The sequence below is a fragment of the Tamandua tetradactyla genome, chromosome 12 (assembly GCF_023851605.1).
Source record: "Tamandua tetradactyla isolate mTamTet1 chromosome 12, mTamTet1.pri, whole genome shotgun sequence".
Taxonomy (NCBI): Eukaryota; Metazoa; Chordata; class Mammalia; order Pilosa; family Myrmecophagidae; genus Tamandua; species Tamandua tetradactyla.
The window spans coordinates 21855811-21866590 of NC_135338.1; the positions used below are offsets into that span (position 1 = coordinate 21855811).

The 10780-nt window shown below is 37.6% G+C and overlaps 1 pseudogene; it reads right to left on the reverse strand.

The window, feature by feature from the left end:
- Positions 1-1851: 1851 nt before the first annotated feature.
- Positions 1852-6981, reverse strand: LOC143651383 (polyadenylate-binding protein 1-like; annotated as a pseudogene).
- Positions 6982-10780: the final 3799 nt, after the last annotated feature.

The window sequence follows — 10780 nt, forward strand, 5'->3', positions numbered from 1 at the left end:
TAAAGGCTTAGTCTTTATTTTTTAAAGAAAAGTTATTATGACATAATTTGTGAGGCTGATTTACAACACTGCAAGTCTTGACTAAGAAGGAAAGGGGGTGGGGGAAGAGAATACCAATACCCAAATTAAAGAAAAAAATCATAGTTTTAGGAGTTCATTTAAACCATAGAAACTTTTCACTTATCTCATATTAGCTGTACCAGTCAGTGATTAAGTAGAACTACAAGTTGTGCAGGATTTATGGTTTATTGCTGGTTTATGACCTTAAGAAAGTGTAATTATGTATACCAACAGGGTGTTTTTAACTGTGGCTATTGTATAGAAACAAATCTTGATATCCAGAAGCACATAAAGCTTGCAACTTTCCACCTGCCCATTTTTGTAAAACTACAGCCATCTTGGAACTTTTAAACGCAAATTTTAAATTTAACAAGCTGTGATAAGTGGAATGGTTACTGTTTATATTGTGGATTTTTTTTATTACAGCAGACAATTTTTCTTTCTTTTCCAATCATCTTTGAGAATTAAAAAAAAAAAACTTCAGATGCAATGGTTTTGTGTAGTATCTTGTCCATCATGTTTTATAAATACTGGAGAAGCTTTGACTAATTTGACTTAGAGATGAAATGTAACTTTGCTTACAAAATTGCTAATAAAATCCTGCTTAGGATGTTCTAAAGAAAAAAAGTAAGAGGAAGAAATAGAAAATCTCAACAGATCTATAACAGGTGAAGAGATTGAATCAGTAATCAAAAACCTCCCAACCAAAAAAAATTCAAGAGCAGATGGCTTCACTGGTGAATTTTATGAAACTCCAAGGAAAAATTAACACCAATTCTTCTCAAACACTTCAAAAAAATTGAAGAGGAAGGAACACTTCCCAATTCCTTCTACAAGGCCAACATTACCCTGATACCAAAGGTACCAGATAAATATATCACAAGAAAAGAACATAATAGATCTGTTTCCCTTAAGAATATAGATGCAAAAGCCCCAACAATATGCTAGCAAATTGAATTCAATAGCATATTAAAAGGATTATACACAATGATGAGTGGTTTTATCCCAGAAATGGGAGTGGTTCAACATAAGAAAATCAATTAATGTAATATATCACATTAATAGAGCAAAGGAAAAATAAACCACATGATCATCTCAACTGACTCAGAAAAGTCATTTAACAAAATTCAACTGTCATAATAAAAGCACTCATCAAATAGGAATATAAGTGAACTTCCTCAATATGATAAAGGGCATTTATGAAAATCCCACAGATAGCATTACACTCGAGGGTGAAAGACTAAAAGGCTTTGCCTCAATATCTGGAACCAGTCACAGATGCCTGATTTCACCATTGCTATTCAATATTGTATTGGAAGCTCTATCTAGAACAATTAGGCAAGAAAAAGAAATAAAAGTTACCCAGATTGGGAAAGCAAAAGTAAAACTCTCTATTCACAGATGGCATGATCCTATGTACAGAAAATACCGAACAACACGTAAGATTAAGAGAGCTAGCAAATTCAACGAAATTATCGTTAACACAAACTTCCCAAATTGATTTACAGATTCAGCATAATCCCTACAAAAATTCCAACTCACTTTTTTTGGTAAATATTGACAAGCTGACCCTAAAATTCAAATAGAAACCCATGAGTTACGGAATAGCCAAAAGAATCTTGAAATGTAAGAAAAAGTTGGGGAAATCATACTTCCTAATTTCAAAACAAAGTTACAGTAATCAAAACTGTATGGTTTCTGATCCCAATTTTGAAAGAAGTTCAAAATTTACTGTGGGTAAAAGGCTTTCAAATAGCATCGCATGTTTGATATCTTTCATGTAAGGAAGAGTCAACTGATACGGCAAACTTCACGGTTGTCTTTGTAAGAAGTTGCCAAAATCACCCCAACCTTCAGCAACCACCACCCTGATCTGCCAGCAGCAGCCATCAACACTAAGGCAACACCTTCCACAAGCAAAAATGATCAGGACTGTTTGAAGGTTCAGATAACAGTTAACATTTTTTAGCAATAAGATATTTTTTTAAATTAAGACCTGTAGTTGTTTTTTTAGACATAGTGTTATTGTACACCAAATAGACTACAGTAAAATTATAAACATAAATATATATACTGGGAAACAAAAAAAAACTGTTATGGTTTCAAAACTTGCATAAGGATAGATAAATAAACCCATTTATTTATAGTCAGTTGATTTTTGACAAGGGTACCAAGTTTCAAAAAAACAGTCCTTTGAACAAATGGTTTTAGGACAATTGGAAGTCCAAATGCAAAAAGAATGAATTTGGGCTCCTACCTCACACCATATACAAAAATTAACTCAAGATGCATCATAGATTTGAATGTAAGAGCTAAGCCTTTAAAACTCTTGAGAAGAAATGAGTAAATCTTTATGATCTTAGGGTAGAGTAGAAAATGTTTTTTAAGATATGACACCAAAAGCATAGGCAACAAATAAAAATTTATAAATAGGACTTCTTCAAAATTAAACATTTCTGTGTTTTAAAGGACACTGGCAAGAAATGATGATAATTGTTGTAAAACCTTGTAATTATACTAAAAAGCAGTTGGATTATACATTTTAAATGAGCGAATTGTATGGCATGTGAATTATATCTCAATAAAGCAGTTATAAAGAAAAATTCAAACGAAAAAGACAACCCACAAAATGAGAGAAAATATCTGTTAAGGGTTATGTATCTAGAATATATAAATAATATTTACACTCAACAGTGAAAACAACCCAATTTAGAAGTAACAAAGTATTTGAATAGACGTCTCTCTGGAGAAGATGTTCAAATGGTGAATAAACACATGAAAAGATGTGCTTCCAGCTTCTGATTCCAGTGGTTTCCTCACTAAGCCTCTGGGGGTCTGACTTAGCTGTTCCAGGGCAGAACTCTGGGTTTCATCTCTTAGCTTAGCATCTTATGGAAAGGCACATGATGACATCTACCAGGCTGTCATTCCTGTCTAGCTTCTGTCAGCTCTCTCAGCTTCTGGTGTTTCCTGGGGCTTCTGCATGTCCTAATGGCTGCAGCTAAGCTTTCTCCATATTGGCTAACTAAGCATCTCCGTCGACACTCCCAGCAACTCCAAATGTCTGTCTATGTCAGCTCTGATTTCTAATGGCTTTCCAAGTGTCTGAGCTTTCTCCAAAATGTTTTCCCTTTTAAAGGACATCAATTATAAGTTAATCAAGTCCCGCCTTGAATGGGCCGAGTCACATGTCCATCTAATCAAGAGGTCACACCCATAACTGGGCATGTCACATCTGCATGGAAATAATCCAATCAAAATGGCATGCCCACAACTGGGTGTGCCACATCTCCATGCATACAATCCAATCAAAGTTTCCACTCTAAACAATAAGTTTGTCCCACAAGATTGAATTAGGAAAGAGAACATGGCTTTTCTTGAGTACATAACAATTTCAAACCGGCACAACTAGCATTGTTTTCTAAACCTGCATTTGCTTTGCACATAAGGATCTTCTATTTATTTATTTTACATTTTGGATTTTTTTCCACAATATTTAAGTTCAGTGCTGTGTAGATATTTTTCTTTGATGAAGCATGAGTTTCTTTTATGATTCATTTTAAACAGGTGGGAAACCTTTGGTACTGTTAACTGCCTTCTGGGCAGCCTCTTTAGCTTGGTGGGCTTGAGGAACCAGCTACAGCTCATCAACCTTAGAACAGAGAAAGTCTAGAAGACTCAAGAATATGAAGAAGTTCTGAATTACCAATATCCAGCAACATGCTAGTGATTTTACCAGCAAGGGTAAGGTATATGGCTTGAATAAGAGGAAATAGGTGTGCCTCCCAACATTTGCTTTTGCTTTTGAGGAGGGACATGGAAGCAGACAAAAGTTCCTGATCTTATGCATGAACAGCAAGCTGCTGCATGGTAATTTAAGGGTGTGCATTAAGATGTTGTTGAAGATTGCAAGCTCCTGGAGCATGTATATATATATATATATATATATATATATATATATATATATATATATATATATATATATATATACTGCAGAATGATGTGAATTGCAGGAGCAGCTGCAGCAACAACCACCACAGAACATGAACCCATTGTCTGTGTTGATGTATTAGCAACATGCCATGCTGACATGACTCATGGAATCTGTGAAGAAGCTGAACACATAGTACCAAATGGTGGTCTAGGAGCAGCTAGGTGGATGGCACAGGGCATATTTTGGAACAGATGAGGTCTGACACCCTGAGCAGTCTAGCAAGGACTTGGGCTTAGTTGAGCAATTTGGCTAGGAGGACAGTATGTGGCATGGTTCTGGTTCTGCAGGATAGCTGTGATGAAGTAAACTGAAGGAGGTGCTGGCTGGTAGAGGTTGATTATGGGTTTGGACATAGATTTTACACTTGCTGTTCTCTGCATATACTGGTTAATGAGGTGAGCCTGGAGCTCTTCTTTGCACTAAGCTAAAGCTAAATACATTGTGCCATAATTCTGTCATTCATTTCTGTACCTGCCTTATTGGCTTCTGAGGAGGAGGAAAAACATACAAAACCAAACCCTTTGCTGTGACCACCCTCCATCATGAATTAAATGTGATTTTACCAAATGGAGAAGACACTTTTCAGAGTTGTTCATCATTTATCCCATCATCTGAATTTTTCACATAAAAGATAACAACCTAGTATCTAGTGATTTCATCTTGCTTTGTTCAAATTGGTGCTTAAGTTCCATCTGCTGGTCACTGTTTTTTCTGAGCTCAACCAACATAGATTTGTTTTTCATTGAGCTCCTTTCCATTAGTTTCACCCACAGCTTTCTGTATAAGAAGATGTTATTTTTAGTTAAGGTGTAGCCCAACTGAATAAGGTTGCACCTTAATCCTGTTCCTGCAGGCTTTTTAGAGAGAAAGCCATTGCAAGGAACTAGAAACCAGAAGTCAAAAGAACCTGGAAGAGAAAAGAATGAATGTCACCATGTGACAGAAAAGTCAAGGGCCAAGGATCACCAGTAGCCAGTCCCAAAAGGCTAGTCTTCGGGAATCAAACATTGCCTTACTGACACCTCAACTTTGTTGGACTTCTAGCCTCAAAACTGTGAGCCAATAATTCTCATTGTTTAAACCAACCCATTGTCATAGCAGCCCGGAAACTGAATAGGTCTTACTACTTAACCTTTAGCCTATGGTGGCAGAATGCTATTCTCTTTGTTCTTTGTGTTCAGGCTGCCTCTTCCAAGATTCTATAACATTAGAACCATCACCTTCTAACATTCAGCCTGCCCAACTATGTCATGGCTCCCATCTTTACATCTATTTTGAGCTTTAGTTCTATTTTACATACAAATCATTCCATTTATAATTTGGCATATAACATTCTGATCTCCAAGCCAATTTTACATGAAAAGAGAAAAATAAATTTTAAGTCCCCTTTACCATCCGCCCCTCCTCCCCCTGAGCAAATTTCAGGTAGGGGAAAGAAAGCAGTTTCAGGGGGACTAAGAGCACAAGGTGAACTGCCCCTTTGTTTTATTTGCAGACAGCTGTGCTTCTTCCTGCTGAGCAGTCTGTGTCTGACAGTGGGTCCATAAAGTTGTCCCATGCCTCTGAGTTTGAGTGATACTGGTGGCTTTCTCTCTGTGGGGGTCGTACCTGAGGCAGTCTAAGTGAGCCAAGCCAAGGCACTCAGTATCCAAGACCATTTCCTTTGTCCCTTGTCCTCCCTCTTCCTCCTTGTGCAAAATGATTTGTTCTCATTTCCTTTACTTCTCCTACCACTAAGCCAGAGATCTAAGTCGAAAAAGGAAAATGCCATGGAGTTAAGGGCCTCAGTCCTTGTCTTGAGAAGTCAGGCCACACTGAAACTTGGCAAAACAGTGGCAATCCAAGCCTAGGGCCTTTTGAGGGTCACTTCTCCCACCCCCCCATTGTCCAGTGTCAGAACGTTGGGTCTATGTAGAATAAAAGTCTTAGATTCATTTGTGGTTTCCCCATATCAGCCTGTACTTCTCTTAGAAACAATTTTTTAATGATATCTTCCCACCTCCTCTGCAGCTAATTTATCCAAGTAATACTTTCTCAGTGTGAAAGACCTTAGAGAATAATGAACAACACAAAGAAAAAAATAAACATGCATAATCTCTGCAGCAGCTAGAAGTAAAAACCTAAAACTATGGAACTGTAACCCATGTCAAACTCTGAAATATGGTCTACAACTAATTGTGGTGCTGTGTTTTGAAATTTATTACTTCTTTGCATATATATTATTTTTGCAAAAAAAAGAAGGAAAAAAAGTCGACTGTGATGATAAAAAAAATATTTAAGCCTTCTAGCCTCCTATATTCTGGAGCAGCTAGAAGGAAAAATCTGACAGGATCGTTTGGTAACCTGTGACAAACTCAGAGATCTGTCCTGTACCTACTTGTTGAAGAGTGCTTTGAAAATTATTGCTTTTTTATTTCTTTGCTTTGTATATATGTTACACTATACAATAAAAAAGTTAAAAGAAAAAAACAAAAACACTAACCTTAGAGAACAATGAAAAGCACAAAGAAAAAAACAAACACCCATAATCTCATCACACAGGATAATTTATCATTGTTAATGCTTTGGTTTATTTCCTTTCAGTCATTTGGGTGCACATATGTACAAATGAAAATGGGGTCCTGCCTTAACCCTTGTTTGCAATCTCCCTTTTCCACATGGCAATATGTCATGAACATTCTCCTACATCAGTCAACCCTCTTCTAAAACAGATTGCAATTGCCCCATCATATATTGTGTTACAGATGTGTCACAATGTTCTTGCCTTACTTTGTTTTCACACATATTGCAACTCAAATCACTGCTTATGTCCTTAGATAAATCCTTGCAAATGATATTGCTGCACCAAATATCACACTCATTCTCAAGGCCTTCTTATTGCCCAAGGCCCTTCCAGGAGGATCATCCCCGAAGCACCCTACCGCCATCAGTGTTTGATAACGCTCACTCCTTCACCATTTGCAAACAGTGGACATTATCATTGCTATGAATCTTTGCCAATTCTATAATAGTGAAAAATGGAATTGTATGTTTAGTCTAATTTCTAGTGGTAAGGATAAATACCTCTTCATATTGGTTATGTGTGCTTCTCCTTTTGTGAACAATAACCCATTCATATCTGTTGCTTGTTTTTTACAGTGGACTTTATTTTTATCTTCCTTTTACTGATTTATCAGTCTTCGAAGAAATTTTAAAGGTTCCTATTAAGAAAACAAGTTACAGAAAAGCTAAATATAGTTAAGATCTTCTTGGGGATTGAATTATGTCCCTCACAAATGGACCCTGGTCCTATGGGTGTGTACCCATTTAAAATAGAACCTCTGAAAATGTTATTAGTTAAGGCATACCTAAGCTGATTGAGGGTGGGCCTTAATCCATGTGGATGAAGTTTTTATAAGCAAAGGAAATAAGTCGTGGAAGGAAAAGCCGTGGGAGTGGCCAGAAGCTGGGAGTCAACGGATACCAAGAGAAAAAAGAGAAGACACCACTCTGTAGATTATGTGACAGAAAATTCAAGGAATCCCAAAGGTAGCCAGCAAGCTGGAAGATCCCCAACCCAAAAGGAAGCAAACCTTCTAGCTTCTGAAATCGTGAGCCAGTAAATTCCTGTTGTTAAGCTGACCCATTGTGTGGTGTTTGCTTTAGCAGCTGGGAAACTAAAACAGTTTCCACACATGCATAAATATTTATATTTCTCTGGAAAAAAATAACTAGACTATTAACAGTGTTTCTCACTGAGAAATAGAGTTATGGGTTCTTTGTATTTTTACTTACATGCATTTTCTAATTTTTCTGTGATAGATGTTTTTAAGGATTATTCCTGATTTCTTGCATTGTGGTGGCTAAAGCTGGTGATTTCCCATTCAAGCTGTACCTCTGGGCAACCCAAATAATTGATGAGGGAAATTTCTCTTTATAGAAATATTCCAGGTAATAAATGAAGAAGTACTGGTAGAGCTAATATATCACCATTTTGCAAAACTCCAGTGGATTATGAATCTAGGCAATGATTCTGACAGCTGATTTCACAAGAGACACAGCACACACACACACACACACACACACACAAGAAATTGAGCCTCTAAATCTAACGTCCAGTTTATAGGAATTTTAGGGGAGCAGGAACATGTTACTACAAGGTTGCAATAAGAAAAAAATTCAAAATATGGGTACCTCTACAGGAAAAATGATCTTGTTTCTTCAACAAATAACAAGGGAAAAAAGGGAAGGAGAACCTTTAGATTAAAAAGAGACATACTGGTCAAATGCAATGTGTGAATTTAGTTTGATTTAAACAAACCAATTATTAAAATATATATGATGCAACCAGGGAAATTTTAATAGTAAGGGCATATTTGCTATTAAGGAATTATTGCTAAATTTCTTAGATGTAATAATGGTGGTGAGGTTTTTAAGCTCCACCACCTTATTTTAGTGGTAAAAACAAATATTTACAGATGAAAAGAAAAAAAAAGGCAAGCAGTGGGAAGGAGGATGAGAAAAAGTGATTGGTTATCAATTGTCCATAAATGACCAGGGTATGATTGCCCAATGCCTGGTGAGTATTGCACCCTCCTCCCCAATCCTTTTACTTTGCAAGAAGCACAGATCAAAGCATGCAAGAGAATGTTTAAAAAAAAATACCCTCAAGAAAAAAAAAACATAAAGAAATGCAGTAAATCCACTGTATGTTCAGACAACTTGAATCAACTTCGGGCTGTGCCAACAGCAGAGCAGTCAGGCGGTGGATTTGGCAGTGGATCTATAGTATCTTCCTATTTCAAGGGAAAGCGTTCTTTTGTGAGGCTTCTCTGAGCCCACTGACTGTATAAATGTGCTGTACCAAATGCTGTTGCCTAACTTGGAGATGATTATCTCTTTCCCCACATTTGTCCTTTCCCCTTCTCATGCATCCTTTAATATGTGCTGCTAATCACACACTGGCGAAGACATAGAAGGCACAAACTGAACATTTGCTTAAGGACTCAAGAGTCTTGTGTCATTGCATACAAAGAATAAAGTACCCATTAAAGAACGGTTGTGTTGAATTTTAAAGATAGGAAATTTTTTCCATTCTTTCTCACAGCGAACCAGGAAGAGTTGGGGTTCTGGTTGCTGGTTTTCAATCAGGATTCTGAGGCCCAGAGGTGGTATTAGTCTAGAATTATAGATTTGTCTTCTTAAATCTTTGATATATTGCTTCACAAACAAATATTTATTGAGCACCTGCTGTGCTAGGCTGTGAGGATACGTCCCCCGGGACAAAGCACAGATGTGGTCCTTCCCCGTCTCACATAGCTGAACCTCTCATGGGAAGATTGGAATGGGAAAGAGTTAGTAGGGACAAGATGATTTGTGCTTTGTAGGTTGTGGCAGTGTGTTTGGATTTTATGTTAATTCATATGGGAAGCCAATAACAGGTTCTACACAAAGAAGAGATACGATCCAATTTATATTTTTAAAGTCTTACTCTGGCTACTGTGTGAAAAATTGTCTGGGCATGTATGGAGAATAGAGATAGGGAAACCACTTAAAGGCTACAGAGGAGAGCGATGATGGACACTCAGACTGTGTATAAATTCTAGCTGTTTGGAGGCACAGCTGATGAGATTTGATGATGCATTGGATGTTGGGGATGAGACAAGAGAAAGCAGGGATAACCAAACTTCAGCGACTGGGTGGTCAGAGTTTCCATAGGGGAGAGTGGGTGAGGGCCAGCTTTAAGGAAAAAATCTTGAGTTCTGGTTGGACTGTTGAATTTGGGATGTTAACTGTTCATTCAAGTAGAGATGCATAGGCCTTTGGATATTTGGTTATGGGAGTCTGGGGAAAGATCAGAGCTGAAAACATAGATTTGATAGTAATTGGCCATGGGACTGGATTAGATTTACCTAAGGAGAGAGAGAAGACAAAATACCCAAATGTAGGGCACTCTGAATGTTAGAGGGGCTGAGAGAGAAGGAGCAAGCAAAGTGCAGTAGCTCTTCTACGTATTCCAACAACTCGAATCAACTTTAGAATGTACCAACAGTCATTGAGATAATAGGAAAACCAGAAGAATGAGGGGTCGTGGGAGACAAGAGGAAAAAGTATTTTATGAAGTAGGGAACAGGCAGCTGTGTAGAAATACAGAGAGAAGTAGAACATGAGACCAGAGAAGTGACCATCAGATTTACAAACATGGAGGTCAACTATGCAGACTTGGAGGTGTGGAGTCCTCTTGAAATGGGTTGGGAAGAGAAAGGCAGGTGAGAAAGTGAAGACCAGAACTATGGACAGCTCTAGAAGATTTGCTGTAAAGGGCAGGAAAGAAATGGTGCAATAGATGGTGGGTGTTGTGGAGTCAAGGAGGGTGGGGTTTTGTTTGGTTGGTTTAGTTTAGTGGCTTTTTTGAGATAGGAGATACTAGAATGCATTTAAATCCTCTGATACAAATGATCCAGTGGAGGGGGAAGCTATGAGACAAGAGAGAAAGGAGATACTTGTAGGAGATGTGTCCTTGAAGCAGCAAGAAGGTTGGGAGCTGACGAAGGTTGGGAATTGCCCTTAATGAGAAGAAACATCCAGTTACAGATGAGAAAGCAGAGGGTATGACACTCTTTCTCCAAGTATGCTTGAAGACCTTAGATGCCTAGATGCCACCTCTGGGTACATCACTTGAGCAATGCCCAGTCCCTGAATTTTCAGTAGAAGAATCATGACAGCAAAAATTCTTTTTTTTAAAGT